Source organism: Coenobita brevimanus, chromosome 70 (assembly GCF_032717465.1).
Source record: "Coenobita brevimanus isolate Jiangsu-jjx chromosome 70, ASM3271746v2, whole genome shotgun sequence".
NCBI classification, from domain to species: domain Eukaryota; kingdom Metazoa; phylum Arthropoda; class Malacostraca; order Decapoda; family Coenobitidae; genus Coenobita; species Coenobita brevimanus.
The window spans coordinates 38,386,902-38,403,590 of record NC_137023.1 but is presented as its reverse complement, the minus strand read 5'-3'; positions in this window follow the sequence as shown (position 1 = coordinate 38,403,590).

The following is a 16,689-nucleotide window of genomic DNA, read 5'->3' as shown; positions in this document are numbered from 1 at the left end:
CAGCTTCCCTCCACTCCTGCCTACCTTCCCTGTCTCATCATTCTGACCCCATTACCTCTCCTCCTTCAGTCTAACTTCACCTCATCTGTTTCATCTCCCTCCTACCTGCCTTAGCATCACTTCTGCTCCATTCCCTCCTACTTCACTCATTTCTGCCCTCTCTTCCTTCGTCATTTTATAATTCACTTATGCTCCTACTCCATACCCACTCACCAAAGCCTATTCTTTTTTTTTCTCCCTCCCTTCTCTGTTGATCTTCGTTTTTGCGTGTTTCACCCTGGTCTTAATCCCTTTACTCTCTACGTCCTCTTTTCTTCATTCTCATCCCATCATCGTTTATGTATCCTTTTCATACATTTCACCATTTGTACTTTTTTTTCTCGCTCCTCCCTTCTTCATCTTCATCCTCCCAGTCTCCATGTTTTCGTCTTTTCTGTCCTCCATCTTAGCTCATTCCTACTTCACCTCCCTCCCTCCCTACACACTTCGCACACACTTCAACCATTCTACCTTTTCTCCTTGCTTCTTTCGGATTCATCTTCGTTCCTCTGCCTCACCCCATCCTGCCGTTCTCCACCTTACATCCGCTTGATCACACCTTATCACCCCACTGAAGAGACAGTCTTGTAACATCTCACCCCCTCAGTTCTCTCCCACTTCACAGCATTTTACTGTCCCCCGTCACTGCATCCTACCAACTCTTCCCTCCATCAATTCTCCCCTACTTAACAGCACCTTACCTCACTGCATCCTGCCAACTTATCCCCAAGCAACTTCTCCTTCTTCCCCACTTCACATTATCCTACCTCTCTGCCGAGTTCCAGCGTGGGAGTAGCAACATAGTCCACACACGGGGCCCCTGTGAGACCTCCACTTTATGTTGCACCACCACCACCTCCACCATCCATCACACACCTGCCCACGCCTACACTCATCACTCAACTCGCTGCCATCCAGAGCTTGCCCAGAGTTGTATTTCCTCTCTGTAATTTTTACGTCTCATATGATTCTTTTATCGGACGGTGTAAAAGCACGTACTGTTGTTACCCACATAAGGAGAAGGAAGTGTGATGTCATATAACTTTGTGAAAAATTTGTCTTATATCAGCTTCCCTGAAAAAGTAGCATTTCCCTCACATCTTCTCCCATGACCGCCAATTTTGCCAAACTAAGATATTCTCGCGACACTGCTTTTCCATTTTTTTTTTTTTTTTTTTTTTTTTTATAACCAGACGATGACTCGTAATCCCTCTTAGTACAGCTGATGACATGGTGTGATTGGAATGGAGGTGACAAGGAGAATCATTCTTACCTCATCGATTTCATGCGCTTAGTATTCACGGTGTGGGAGCGGCTCACGTCCATCAAGCATAAAGAAACTGATGTCAGTGATCATGGAGAGTGCTGAAAAATATGCCAAAATAGATCATGGTGGAATTGACTTTTTTAGTATCTAGAGGAGAAGTATGATTATAAATTTTGAACTTGTCCCTGTTTTTGACTCTGCCTGTGTTGATAATCACGACAATCGCCTCACTTTGTCTCATTTTAATATGACTGGTTGCAAGTGTCGTGCCTAGTAAGCATGCTTCTTTGAAGACTTTCTTTAGACAAGGAATGACTGAAATGTGTCTTTTTGCTTTCTGTGCTTATTGTTAACGTTGCAACAGCTCGGTAAAACACTAGTAGTAGTATACTGTAGAAAACACTCACATCTACCTGTTTGACAAATGTGAAGTTTGTTGACAGGTTAATATTATGTATATACAACCAGGGATAAGAGTTTGCCCAAGTTTTGCACCTCTTATCCTTCCCATTTTTCTCTGCTGGCCAATATTCCTAAGCTTAGATGCTTGGGATGCTTCGTCGCAAAGAAGGGACGAAAATGTAAAACAAACGTTATGAAACAATGGAGGAACTTTTGCCCCCGACTGTAAGCTGTTTAGTTTTATTTGTAGCACAGAAGTGTAATATTGTGCACTTATTTAGAAAACATCTTTGCTGCACATCGGGGGAGCCAGTGCAAATACAGTTGCATTATGCAGCATTAGTGGCATAAGCTCCAGGCCCGATGACAACAAAGTAAAGTAATCCCCACAAAGTAATTAAGGACCAGCGGCGAGGCTCCAGCACACACAGTTATAGAATTTCACCAACGCAATGCATTAGTCCCAGAGTTCAATATTCATCTTTACAGGGCTTTTTCTCTACCATTTTATTCCAGCTAACGTCACTAGACTCAGATATTTATCCACCTTTTGTGGGCTCTTAGGTATAATGAATACGTTGGGTAACATCTAAAGGAGGTTAATGCGATAACTTGGACGACGATGTAGGCTAATGGTCTTGCAGCCTTGTATAGTGAACATATAACTCCTCCACAGGCTTAAAGGCATAATTTACGGAAGAGCACCCACTTTTCCCTTTCTTCACACACACACACACACACACACACACACACACACACACACACACACACACACACACACACACACACACACACTGCCACGTATGGGCTGACACCTGCGTGACAGGGAAGGCTTAAGCGACAGGGAGACAGGAACACGGATTCAACAGCGTGGTCACTAAGGGAGACGGGAGGGGACTAGGTAAGGGGTGAGGAGAAGAGGGAAGAGATGAGGGGAGGAGAGGGATGACAGAAATAGAGGGTAAGAAGGGAAGGGATGATGGGAAGGGAGAGGGGAGAAGACAGGGAGTCAGAGCAGATGAGGCAAGAAAGGGAAAGAGTGAGAGGAGAAGAGAGGAGAGGAGGGAGGGAAAAGGGTGAGGAGAGAGGGTCAGGGGGAGGGAAAGAGCGTGGAGAAAGGAGGGGAGGGAGGGGAAGAGGTAAGGGGAGTGAGGAGACAGGATGAGAGAAGAGGAGGGGAGGAGGAGAGGGAGTGTCGGGAGAGGGGGAACTAGGAGAAAATTGAACAAAGGGGAATTTAATCTGGGAGGACAAACAATTAGGTTGATTTAGATGTCGAGGCAGGATGGAGGGTGAGGCAGTGGTGTAGAGTGGCAGGGGTGGAGGGTGAGGCAGTGATGGAGGGTAAGACAGAGGTGGAGGGTGAGGCAGGGGTGCAGGGTGACAGAGGCGGAGGGTGAGGCAGAGGCGGAGGGTAACACGGGTGGAGGGTGAGCAGAGGTGGAGGGAGAGGCATGAGTGGCTAGTGAGTGTGGTGGAGAGTGAGGCAGGAGTGGCGGGTGAGGCAAGGATGGAGAGTGAGACAGTGATGGAGGGTGAGGCAGAGGTGGAGGATGATGGAGAGTTAGGCAGGGATGGATGCAGCAGAGGTGGAGGGTTAGCAGAGATGAAGGAAAGCAGGGGTGGAGGGTGAGGTAGTGACAGGGTGGCAGGCAGCAGCGAAGCGTATTGTGCAGATCAGAGGGTAGGCAGCGTCCTAATTGCACACACACACACACACACACACACACACACACACACACACACACACACACACACACACACACACCGTTATAGCATATTACTTTAATTAATCATGTTTAATGCTCTATATAGCGTGTTTTGAGCTGTCTGTGTTTGAGGATTATTAATATTAAAATATGTAAAGCTGGGAATGGTTTGATGTGAGGCTGATGGCAGAGAGAGAGAGAGAGAGAGAGAGAGAGAGAAGGAGGGGGTTACAGGAGTGGGATTGATTTCGCTTGTTAGGATAGATTTATGCCAATCAACTTACCAATGGGTGATTAACGCAGACAACATTGTAAACGCCATTTCACACAACCAAGGCGAAATGTGGTGTTCAAGCATGCTACCCACTGGTTTCGAAGCATGGCGACGAAACACACTATAAACAGTGACTGAGAACCAACGACAGTGTTTCGGTTCGTCACGCCAACACCATCATTTTCCACGCCTTTTTTTTTTTTTTTTTCTTAACTATAATTTCACACGATAGGTGCCTAGTGACTGTATGGACGGACATTAAGATCTGATTAGGGGAGGAACTATCACCACCACTACCTCTGTCCTTCTACCGGAGTGAAGGAAACGTGTGAAGGGTAAGAGGTAATTAGGAGGGGGTAAGGGAAGGGGAAAAACACTATCAGGAAAAATTTGCGACCCGGACGCTGACTCATACAGTACCAGTACAGTACCTGTTTTGTCACTAATGGAAGAAGGAGAGGTAGAAACGATGGGTGGGGGGAGGGGGGAGGGGAAAGGGGACAGCGGTGAAGTGGAGAGTGAAAGAGGGATGGATGGGTGAGGGGAATGATGTGGGTGAGGGGAAGAGTGAGCGGGGTCAGTCGGCGACCTACACAAGTACACAGAGGTTAACAAGCCGATAGTCGTATTTCAGGTGGCATAGGAGACTTCGTAGTACTTCTTCCTTAGCGATTAACGTTGCATATTACACTAACATTCACTTGTAAGCTATTTACACAGCTTCCAAATCGATATAGTTTGCATCAATATATAACATGCAAAGGATACCGAGATGTGTTCTGAACAAATCGCTAAAAGGGTGTTACGAAATCTTCAAAGCCACGTACAATACCCTGATATTTAATTGGTAACAGGATGAAAAGTACCGACCAATTGAGAGTTATTCATACCACATCAGCATGAAGGAGTATTATTAAGGGCGGGAGCGTGGTATTTAGACTGCAGGAATTAATGGCATTAAAGGCGACGATATGAGTCAAACATTTCCTAATGGACGTTTATGACGCTGCCGGCATGTTACTGGGTTGTTTACATCCATTAATTATTATAACATAAGTGTGTAAAAATAATGTCTTTTGTACTCTAACAATCCGCGTATCATGGGAAGCTATCAAGACGAGAAATGAGAGTGGTCTATCTGGCAACTCTACCTGGCACCTCCATTCGGTCTTGCCACATCACTTACCCGACAAGGTTTTACGAGCTGTGGCAACTATACGTGAATACTTACTTTACCGATCACTGTATATGAAGAGAGGTAAACGCATTCTCACAATATCAATGTAAACAAGTCACGTGAGATTCATTAGGGGCAAGGTGTATTGGGAACGCAGAAAATTGTCTGTCAGTGGGTAGTTGCCAATGAAAAATATGTACACGTATTTAATTTTATTTTATTTTGTTACTGTGTTCGTTCATTTGTCTTAGCCGTATTCCTTATGGGCTTTTAACACGCTTAGAATATTACCGATAATTTCCTCTGTAACTTAGATGCATATGGTAGCCGCTTACTGAACTACAAAATACTGTAAATGCTATAATAAAATACCCAGTTGACATTATCTTCAGAAGCTCTTCAGCCTGTTCCTTGATTTTTGCGGGGAGTTTTAGTGATTTTTATAATAAATAATGTTCTTTCAAATACAAATAGCCTAAGAGATTTTCGTCTACAGTATATATTACACAATTTAACTGTAGCACACTCAGAACCAATGGGAACTTGATTTTTTAGGCCAGGTCGCCGTATTTCTTAGTATGGGCAAATATTTATCGTCAGGGTCGGGGCATTTAAAACAAAGACTTACTCCTTGATGCGTCAGTGTTTGTTTTGAGGGAAGTGAGTTTGGAGGCTGCGTTGCCCTCCCGCATAGTCGGTGTCGGGGAAAGTGAACCCCGTGCGTTATGGAGTCAGTCTTCCCAGTTCGCGAACCCTATATGACGTCCTATGCTGGTTCGCTCACGTCACACAGTAAGTACCCTAACAATGTGTAATGCAGTGTGGATACAACGAATGTTCAATGTTGGCTGTATTCCAGTCCAATCCTCATTCATATTACTGTATTTTGACGTCATACTCGGGTGGCGTGACTTCCGACGTTAAATTCTCGGTTTAATAGTAGAGTGTAATAGTTTAGTAGCTGAATGCTGTAAGTTCCTTCATCGTTAATTCCTTGCGCTTTGGTGAGACTCGGTTGCTAGTCTTTTTTTTTTTTTTTTTTCGTACATTGATCTCGTTTTTAATCATGTTGCACTCGATTCCTCCTCTGAAGCACAATGTCTCGCTAATAAATCCCACTAAGATAGGAACACGTTGTCTCGAAATGTTGTTCTCACTCGGCTTATCATCTCTAGCTCATCCTCGCGTCGTTTTCTTATTCACTGGCTCCAACAGTGATGATTCCATGCTCTTAAGCACTCGCTGATGCATAATTGCTCACGTACATTATCAACAATCTCTCTCTCTCTCTCTCTCTCTCTCTCTCTCTCTCTCTCTCTCTCTCTCTCTCTTTCCAAACATAATATAGACCGATGGCATATATTAGTTCTCACGCACCCAGTTCGAATTCTCACAGCAGCGCCACCAACAGCACAGTTCCTGGAAGATAAATAAACTGCATATTTCCACACAGTCGCATCCTCAGTAGTGTGGTTCCTTGTCTGCCGAAACGTCTGATGTACACATTAGACTTTGCTCTGCCCTACCCCCACCCCACACCACGCACTCTACACCACACCACACCTCGTCTTATCTCATCTTCCCTCACCATTCCACGCCACACCGCACCGCGTCACACCACGCCACACTGCGCCTCACCTCACCTCCCCTCACCAATCACCATAGCACGCCACACCGCACCGCGTCACACCACGCCACACGGCGCCTCACCTCACCTTCCCTCACCACACACCACGCCACATCGCACCGCGTTACACCGCACCACACCACACCACACCTTCCCTTTCCGCACCACATCTCACCACCTCACCTCGCATCACCACACACCACAAAATTAAGCACATCACGCCGCACCAGACCACATCACATGCTACCCATCATATCACGCTGCCCCACACCATGCCACATCACATATTGCACACCACATCACGCCGCACCACACCACATAACATACCGTACCCTACCACACACCACCCATCAGATCACCCTAACAGGATCCCTGCTGCTCAGGGACTGGCCTCTGATGGGCGTGAGTGGCTGCGGTATGGCCTGATGGACATCCTTTGAGCCTGTGGAACTATTACGGTAACTGCCTCTTGATTGTTGTTGGTTTGCTGTGGTGGTGGTGGTGTGGATGTTACAGGTGTTGATGGTGTGGGTTTTGTAGGTGTGGTGTGGTGGTGGTGGGGTGTTGCAGGTGTGGATGTTGTAGGCGTTGCAGGTGTAGATGGTGTGGGTGTTATAGGTGTGGTGTTGTGGTGGTGGGATGTTGCAGGTGTGGATGGTGTGGGTGTTGTAGGCCATTTTATCGTATCGGAACCTGACTGACCTCGATCCCAATACTTTCCTACAAGAAATTTCACTCGACCCAGCACGGAGAATAGTGTGATTAGTGTGTACTAAGAAGGTATCAGGCTGTATCAACTTAACACCCAAGAAGAGAGCAAAGGAAAGATAAAGGATGAGGGGGAGGGGGGAGGGAGTAGATGAGAGAAGGAAATGGGGGTTGGGAAAAGGTCAGTGCAGGGACGGGGGAGAAAAGGAAGGGAAAAGAAGTGCGGGAGACTGGAAGGGGAGAGGGAAGGAGATGAGCAACAAAGAAAGGAAGAAAGAAAGAGCGGTAAGAGGTAGATGATGCGAAAATAAGATGTAAGGAAGAAGGTAGATCAGGATGGTAAAAAGAGGATGAAGGGAGGGCGAAGGAAAGAGAGGTGTTTGTAACTGACCGGATGAAAGGAGTTTTGTTGTTGTTGTCCAAGGTAGATCTAGACCTTAACCCGGTGGACTGCAGGCTGATGTTGACCTTTTTCTGTCCATTATTCTCCTTTGGGGGATATGGAGGGAGCTACAGGACGTTTGTATAACCTGGCAGTGGAGTCGTCCGGTTATATCGGTGCCACCCCGGGAAGGGGGAGGGGTGGAAGTAAATGAAGGATCAGGAGAGGAGGAAAAAATGGACAGGGGAAGCGGAGCGTGGATGAAAGGAAATAAAGAAGTTAAGGAGGTGAAGGAGGCAGATATGTGGAGGCAGAGGGAGGGAGCTAAAAGTCAATGGGAAATGAAAAGATTGCCGTTGGAAAATGGGAAGATGTAGCCTTTCAATAAATGGGCTGCGGAGCGCTGTACTCCTTTCAGATATTAAATCCACTGAATACGACAGGATAGTTTCATCAGCTAATAGAAGGACGATAATTTGCTAAGTTTTTAAGAGCATGCACAGTCTATTGATCTATGTTGTTATACCAGTGGCTCGCAAGAGGCAATACATTTTTTATAATCCCTGACAGTGAAGCTGCGTACAATGGCTGCATCTGATTAGTTACGCTGTGTTCATCACTAGGTCACGCCAACTTCTATAATCAAGGCAGTGTTCCGTCGAGGGACCAGGCCTAGCCTACCGGTAAACTAGCCATGCTTGGATGGCACTGACAGCTACAACAAATAGGTCAGGGTGGAGGAAGCTGGAAATGGCATTGGTCATGCAATTACGTTTAGACTAGGTACCAGCAGTTAGATTGTCTTAACTTCGTGTTTTCCCGTGTTTGTACTGAGAAAATGGCAAAAAAGAACCAATGCACCTCAGGTACTGGTAGAGAGTGAAGAGGGAGATGGAGAGTCAGGCCTTCCTTAAGTAATGACACAACTGTCATGTCCCCTTCACCTGATTGGTTCACATCCGACCCAGTCATCTTAGCTGATCAAAAAGCTCCTCAGGCGACGCCATCAAATTACTCGAGCCATCAACCCCCTCCCCCCTCTCTCTTTCAGTCTTCCTTTTCAGATCCATTAGTCCATTCATGTAACTCAATCTTCCTTCGATCAGGGTCTCTCTCTCTCTCTCTCTCTCTCTCTCTCTCTCTCTCTCTCTCTCTCTCTCTCTCTCTCTCTCTCTCTCTCTCTCTCTCTCTCTCTCTCTCTCTCTCTCCAAAACGAAAAAAAAAAAGTCTTGGATTGCATTGAGCGGTGTTGCGTCTCCGCCAAACACCCAAAGTTATGTCAAGGTGCCACGCATCATCACCACCACACACACACACACACACACACACACACACACACACACACACACACACACACACACACACACACACACACACACACACACACACACACACACACACAAGCCGCCGCCACCACCACCACAGCAACAACAACAACAACACACAACCAGACACCATCATTTCAGCATAAAACCAAACACCGCCACCACCAAAAAAAGCGAGGGGCTAAAACTTCCCCGGCGCGCCTTTTCGAATGACGACTCTTGAGACGCTGAAGTTGTGAGAGAAATGAGTGATGACAATATCCATCATCAGGGGTCAAAGTGCAGTGCTAACTCAGTGGGTCTGCGAGGGATACAAGCTGGAGGCGAGTTGACAGATACCGTACTTTCTTCAACTTAACCTGGTCCATATTTTCATCCATTTGCAGTTTATTTTCTGTAACTCAGTGATGGAATAAGACAATACTGTGGCTCTCTGTCCTGTCCATAACACTTTTCATTGACTAGCACTTATTCTAGTCCTGATCTCTCGTCGGTATTCAGGATGGCGAGGTGGTAAAATTTGGACCAGGTTCGTGAAAAAAAAAATATATATAATTTCCAGTAACTTCTTTAGCCAGTGGACGTTATTTTTTTATTATATTCATACCACCTCCAAGCGACGTTATTCAGCTTAGGAACTTTTTTTTATTAGGGAAAAGGTCAGATGAATGACAGCTGTATTTGCAGTTTGAAAAGTTTATACCAAGGTGAATAAAATCTTCTGTAGGTTTTCAACAGAAGATGAACAGAGCAAGGAAAAACAAAAATCCACACACACACACACACACACACACACACACACACACACACACACACACACACACACACACACACACACACACATCGATATACTACACATGCAAGAAAGTACAGTAACCCGAAACATCATAGAACTAAAGCGTTAACCTATATTTCAATGACGTCTCTTAAATATCATCTTAACTTTCACCATACTACTTTACTGAGGCTGGAGAAGACGTGATTGTAATTTGTTTATCTTAATACTCCCTGACGCCGCATCCCGTGAGAGGTGGGTGTTAGTTCTTGCCGGAACCGAAAAATAAATAAATAAAATAAAATGAAATAATGTCATATTGCCCTGAAGTCCCGCTGATCCCTCACCTTGTTACAAAAGCTTGGAGTTACGGTGCGCGTCCTAATTGGCAACACGACACTCACCCCCCTCCCTCCCCCGACCCCGACTCGACCCGACCTCCCTCCGACCCGATCCGACCCCCCCAAGACCCCACCCCCCGACCCGGCTCTGTCACACACACTGCTTGTTACTGACCTTTATTTTACGGCGCATTTTTTCCAGGTTCAGAATTTTTTATCCTTCGATAGCTGTCTGTATTTTATATCTGATTTTTGCTTTATCGACGCCAGTTTAATCATCTTCATATGCTTTTCAAACTGGAAACGTTACACATGGCCTTCATTAACCCATTTACAAGGAGGCTCTTCTGTGTAAAGCAAAATTGTATAGTAGTAGCAAGGATAGATTAGTACGCTATATTTTTTAGGTATGACTTAAGTAAGGTTGCAACTCGGCTTCCTACCGTACCACTTGTTTGTTCGTAAAAAGCTGTGATTTCCCTCCCACCCCCCCGACTCTGCAGCTTGTATTTCGGATGTATTGCGTCTTTGTCGTGCACTGGTGGGAGTGAAAATTTTAATCAGTTGTGGCTTTGACATAAGGAACCACTCGCCATTTTCTGCGTGTTAAAAGATTTCTGTGTAATCATATCCAGTACTTTCAGTTAACTCATTAGACCAGAGATTTGGCGGTAACCTGTAATGTATTTTTATAAATGTTTAAAACTGGGTTGCCATGTTTGAGGGCCCATATTCACACAGTTTCTTGAGCTTAAGTTAATCGTTTGTATTATACCTTCATAATCTTAACTCATAAAGCTCCAGTCAGTTCAAGACAAAATTAAACTGAATAGATATGTGATTAAACAACAAAATGGAGGTTATTTGTGGTAAGGTAATGATTAAAAGCCTTGGGGAATTATTAGTAGCAGAAATGGCAAAAATCTTTCATGAATACAATCTCTGCCCTCCAGCTTCCTGCGCCAAAGGTCACGTCATTGTCAGTGTTCGTCGGTGAGCATCCCGTCATGTTGGCTGCCAGAAATGTTGAGCTGTAATATTTCACCAGCTGAGCATTACACCTCCTCGGGAAATCGCGCTTATGGAGCGTGAAATGTGGGTGTGATTTTTTAGCATTATAAATATGTTCGGAGTGCACTCGGATAACGTAGCGGTACTTTCATTATAATTAGGCACCCAACAGTGGATATTACTAAGCATTACGAAGGTTTAAAGCGTCCTGAGAGATGTATAAAATCGTCCTGTAATTGTACTAAGAATAATAAATAAAAAGACGTCCTCCATTTAAAGGAGATTGGAGGAATATGCGAACAAAAACAAGTCTGTTATTTTAACTAATATTACACCCTGACAAGGAAGTGTATCGTTTGTAGAGAGAATATTATGATAACAGTGAATATCAACCAACTTTCCTGTCTTTGGATTTCCCGTTTGTGGCGCTTTTGTTCCCCCATCTTCACTCTCCCTTCTCCATACTCCCTTCTTACTTCTTGACTCTTTTCGTCTATCTCATTAAATTGCCTCCTCCTTTACTTTCCCTTTTCTATACTTCTGGTGTCTCTTCGTCTCCACTACTTCTTGCCTCTGTTCTCTCCATTAGCGTCTCCATTTACCTCCACTTTCACTCTCCCATCTCCTTACCTCTTTTCTCTCCTTTTCGTTGTCCGTTCTTTTCTCCCATCCCTTCTTTTCTCCCATCCCTTCTTCCTACGGAGACACTAAGAGCTGTGCATTGTAGAAAAAAGCAATGAGGAAGATGGATAAGGAAAGGTGCTAATCAGAGAGAGAGAGAGAGAGAGAGAGAGAGAGAGAGGTGGGAGTTTGTGAGATGAATGTGGGAAGGAGAGACAGAGGAAACAAGGAAATGAGACTCGGAATGATGGAGTGAGATTGAGTTGGGTAAATGGAGCGAGAGAGGTCTGGAGAGGAAGACAGAAGGAGATGGGGGTGAGAGGGAGAGAGACATACAGTACAGAAGGAGCGAGATGATGGAAGTGTGGATAATCCTGTTCTGTTTCATCTCTCTCTCTCTCTCTCTCTCTCTCTCTCTCTCTCTCTCTCTCTCTCTCTCTCACACACACACACACACACACACACACACACACACACACACACACACACACACACACACACACACACGAGAATCCAATCCAAGCGGCGTAATTGCAAATCGGACAGACTAATTATCATACAACTTTTGTTTGAGCTACTTCATTAAGGTTAATACCACTCTAGAATATTGAAGTACCACATTATTACCAACGTATTTCCAGATAAAGAGAAATATATCCAGTATGACAGCTGTTAGAATTGCCATCATCATCATCGTCATCATCATCATCATCACCATCATCATACAGACCTCCTTTCCTTCTCTAGGATGGAGTGAGGTTGGGTTCAGAAAGCTAGAAAAAGAATCTGACAACATGATACTAGCCAGAGTTTGCCCAGTTTAATGAGCCATACTCCCATTCACGCACCATTCAGGCCCCCGGAATCCTGGCTCCACCTGATAGGTCTGAACTAATTCCGCACGTAGTTTCATATCTACCTGTCCAACAGAGTCGCATGTTACATGTAAAGAGAAATATGAAACTCGTACAGTATTCCAAGGCCGAAATGGAATGAGTTAGTAAGTTTGAGTTTGTGTGTGCTGGTGAGTAATGGCACTGTTTACGTGATGGGTGTCCGTGGGTGTGTGTAGCTGTTTTTAGGGGCAGTTTAAATACGTGTGAAATAAAGAATATATTTTAATTTTATACAGGCACCACCACTGTGCCATACACAATCATCACATTTCCACAACCAGGATTTACCCAACATTATAGTTCACACCTCAGCCTTATGGAGACTTTCTTTTGTACCTTATTAATTTTCCTGCAGCCCAGTGGTAGAATGATACAGTACTCTGGCTCTGCAGTCTTTTCATATCGCTTCCTCATTGCTAACACTATACACTAGTGCTAAATTCTTCATACAGCTTAGCAGTGAATATGAAAAGTTGACAGTTTTACGCTTAGTGTAAGTGAACAGAGTATAGTCCTTCTGCACCACGCATCACCATCATCACTGCCACTGTATCACCCACACCCACAACGACCATTTCTCTACCACACCATCACCACACATCATTATAGCATACGACACCACTTCATCATCGCCTGGCCATCTCTGCCATATCACATTACCAATGCCACCAACGCCATAACTACCTGCAACACTGCCATAATTCCACCATATTGTCATTTCCATCACCACCACACCGCGTCATCACCATCATGTAAATAAATTGGCAATTACTTAACATAAAAATAAATAGTAAAGACGATTATAGCCATTATGAATTTCAAGATTGCTAGGAAATATCGCCTCGAGAAAAGTACCTTACCGGTAAGATATTGCATATTGGCATAGGCATATTTCTGAACACACACCCACACCCACACCCACACACACACACACACACACACACACACACACACACACACACACACACACACACACACACACACACACACTGGCGGATCTGAAGAAAACAGTTGGTTAGCAGGACCTCCCGCCACCCGGCCTCCCCCCAGTGCTACTAATGAGAGTATTCAGACCGTGTGTACGTGGCCGTGTAAACCTGACTGTGTGTACTTGGCCCCGTGTACATGTGTGTGTTTGCTCGTGTGTACCTGCCCGTGTATACTTGGCCGTGTGGATCTTTTTGTATGTAGCTTACGTGTGTACATGACTGTGTGCGTCTGACCGTGTAGACCTTTCTGTATGTAGCTTACCGTGTGTATGTAATAGCTTGACTAACTAGATATGTCTGTGCTACCGTTAGTGCCTTTAATTTTCATCCTAAGCATTTCTGTAAGTAGATTTATATGTTTTCATATGTGTGCCGTAATATCTTCAATTTGTCTTTTGTATGTGCTGGTAGGTCCGAATCAGCAGTGGCGAATCTCTCTCTCTCTCTCTCTCTCTCTCTCTCTCTCTCTCTCTCTCTCTCAGACTCACATAATTGTAGATGGAGTAGGAGGACGTGCGTGTGTTCAATCGGTGGAGCATAAGAATTACTTACCGTAGTTGATTGAAACATTTGCCCCCTGGATCCGATGACGTATTTCCTGTTTTATTGTTGTCACTACCAGACGATTTTATTAAGCGTAGAGAAGACGCGGTTTGGAGGGATTTATAGAGTCTACATTTACTCTCTCCAGTTCGACGAATCTCACGTGAACTGAACGAAATCGTCTAGAGGAAGCAGGAATAAGGCAGAAGGTAGGTTGATGGGACGTAAGGGGTTAATTAACAGGCAAAAGACGTACATACTTTTTATTGTTAAATACGTCATACTTAAAGAGAATGTGAAACACTAACCACTAATCCATATCATATCCATTGGGCATAGGAGAACCCGAGGCTAAAGTTCTTTCACCTTAACTTGGTCTAGGTTTTCTTCCTTTTGCAGCTTATTTCCTATAGTTCAGTGGCGGAAAAAGACAGTACTGCGGCTCTACATTCTTTCCACAGCACTTCTTCCTGTGTAACTTAATATTCTTGTGTTACTCTATTGTTACAACTTATAGGCTAATTCAAGTTGCAGAGATAAACTTAGGCCAGGTAAGGGTAAAAGGAGTATAGACTTCCTTCGTTCAGAATATATTTAAGTCGCAGGAGACCACCCGATGTCCATGGAAGGTAATAAAGAAATAAAGAATCCTCCAGCAAAGGTGTGGAATGAAAAATAGGAGACTAAGGAACAATGGAGCACCTGAGCCCAAGACATAATGGCACTAACGAGAAATTACGTCCAGGAGGCGACGGGATCACTTTACAAAAATTTACGCAATTACTAAGAGAGAGAGAGAGAGAGAGAGGATTATGAATGTTTACTGAGTGGAGAGAGAAGGGATATGGGGTAGGGTGGAGGGAAAAAAGGGAGGTTGTGTATGGAAACAGTGATGTGGATTGTTAATTTGGGTGTCAGCCATTCGGGATGTCAGTCAAACTGGTATATTAGCCTAGTTTTAATGTGATAGTCCTCTTTGGGAGAGAAGAGGGGAGAGGAGGCAGTGGGGGAACGGAGGCCAGGTGTAAGCGAGAGAGCCAGGAAATTAGACCAAATGTGTATGCCAACATTCTACTTCTGCCAGTTGTCTATCCACACTTCAAGACTCAACAGCCTTAGGCAAACCCATTGACTATAGCACCATCACAGTAGTTTTATTAGGGTAACGACTGATGGTTTTCCCCTCTATTTATCACCCTCACCCGCCACATATCACCATCTTTCACTCGTATTACCACCACCAGCCCCGAATCACTGTTAGCCTGCCTTCCCCATATCCCCCTTCCCATCCTCTATTCGGCCGTTTCCAAAACAAACCGACTGTCAGTCAGTCCGTCAGCGGCAGAAACAGGAGACAGGAGGGAAGACAGTAACGGCCCGAGTGATGAATGACCTCAAAAACTGTCGTAGTGTCCCCCCCCCCACACACACACACACTCACTGTAGGTGTTTGGTGTGGGGAGGGAGGGGAATAGGGCACCGTCTGTCTCATCCATCACTGCCTCCTCTCCTCTGGTTTTATACCTCTTCGGGGGTCAACCGGATTGCAACAGCAGCAGCAGTATTAATCAGACCGAAAGTGCTGAAAATACAATAACACAGCGCCCGAACTTTCACCTAGACCATCGATAGATCAGCACTAAAGCAGAATCAGTTCTTTCTACCCCAGTGCACAATATGTATGCCAGTTTTGATCTAAGCTGGATCAGACAATCATGGGATAACACCGCGCCTTGACCTTCAGCCTTAATCCAAGACCTTAACCTTTGACCAATCTGCACCGATATAAAATAGCATCTTTCTAGAACCACACAAAAGGCATGTGGTAGTTTCTCTTGGGATCTAATCAGGCATCATGAAGTATTTGGTTAACATACATACAGTACTGATACATAGATACAGACTAAAGCGAACCAAATCACAATAATTATGTCTTCAAGGTCGTCAGTAACGTAAATATGGACAGAATTCTTATTTACTTATTGAAGTGATACCTCCTGAACTGATGTGTTTTCTGAAGTTGTAAGGTGTGTGGTATGGTGAGGACGGTTAGGGTGAGGGTATGTGGGGTGTAGAATGGAGTGGCGTGTGATGGCTATGTTGTGTTTGATAGTGTACTGCGCGGTGTGGTGTGTGATGTATGTGTGGAGATTCATGTGTGGTGTAGTGTGAGTTGTGGAGTTTGGTGCTGTATATTTTTTGGTGTGTGGTTATAGTATAATGTGATGGGATATAGTGTGATGTTGTCTGAGGAGTGGTACCGTATGAAGGGGTGTGTGAAGTGGGTATGGCGTGATGGTCCTTGTTGTGTAAAGTGTGTGGCGTGAACATTTATCTTTTACCACCAGCAGACAGGCCAATGTGTGTTTGTGTGTGTGCGTGTGGTTATATATTTATGCTTGTAAATCCATGCAAAAATGCTTGTGTCTACCCCTTTACACAAATGAATATGTATGCATGCTCACCTCACCAAAAAATGTTCACAGCAATATTTGTCGCTATTAATTAAGAAATGGAAGCCACTCACACTGAAATGGAACCTTTTTCGGGTTCCTGAATATTCACAAAATGGAAGTGTTTGTCCAGGACTGTTACTGTTTTGT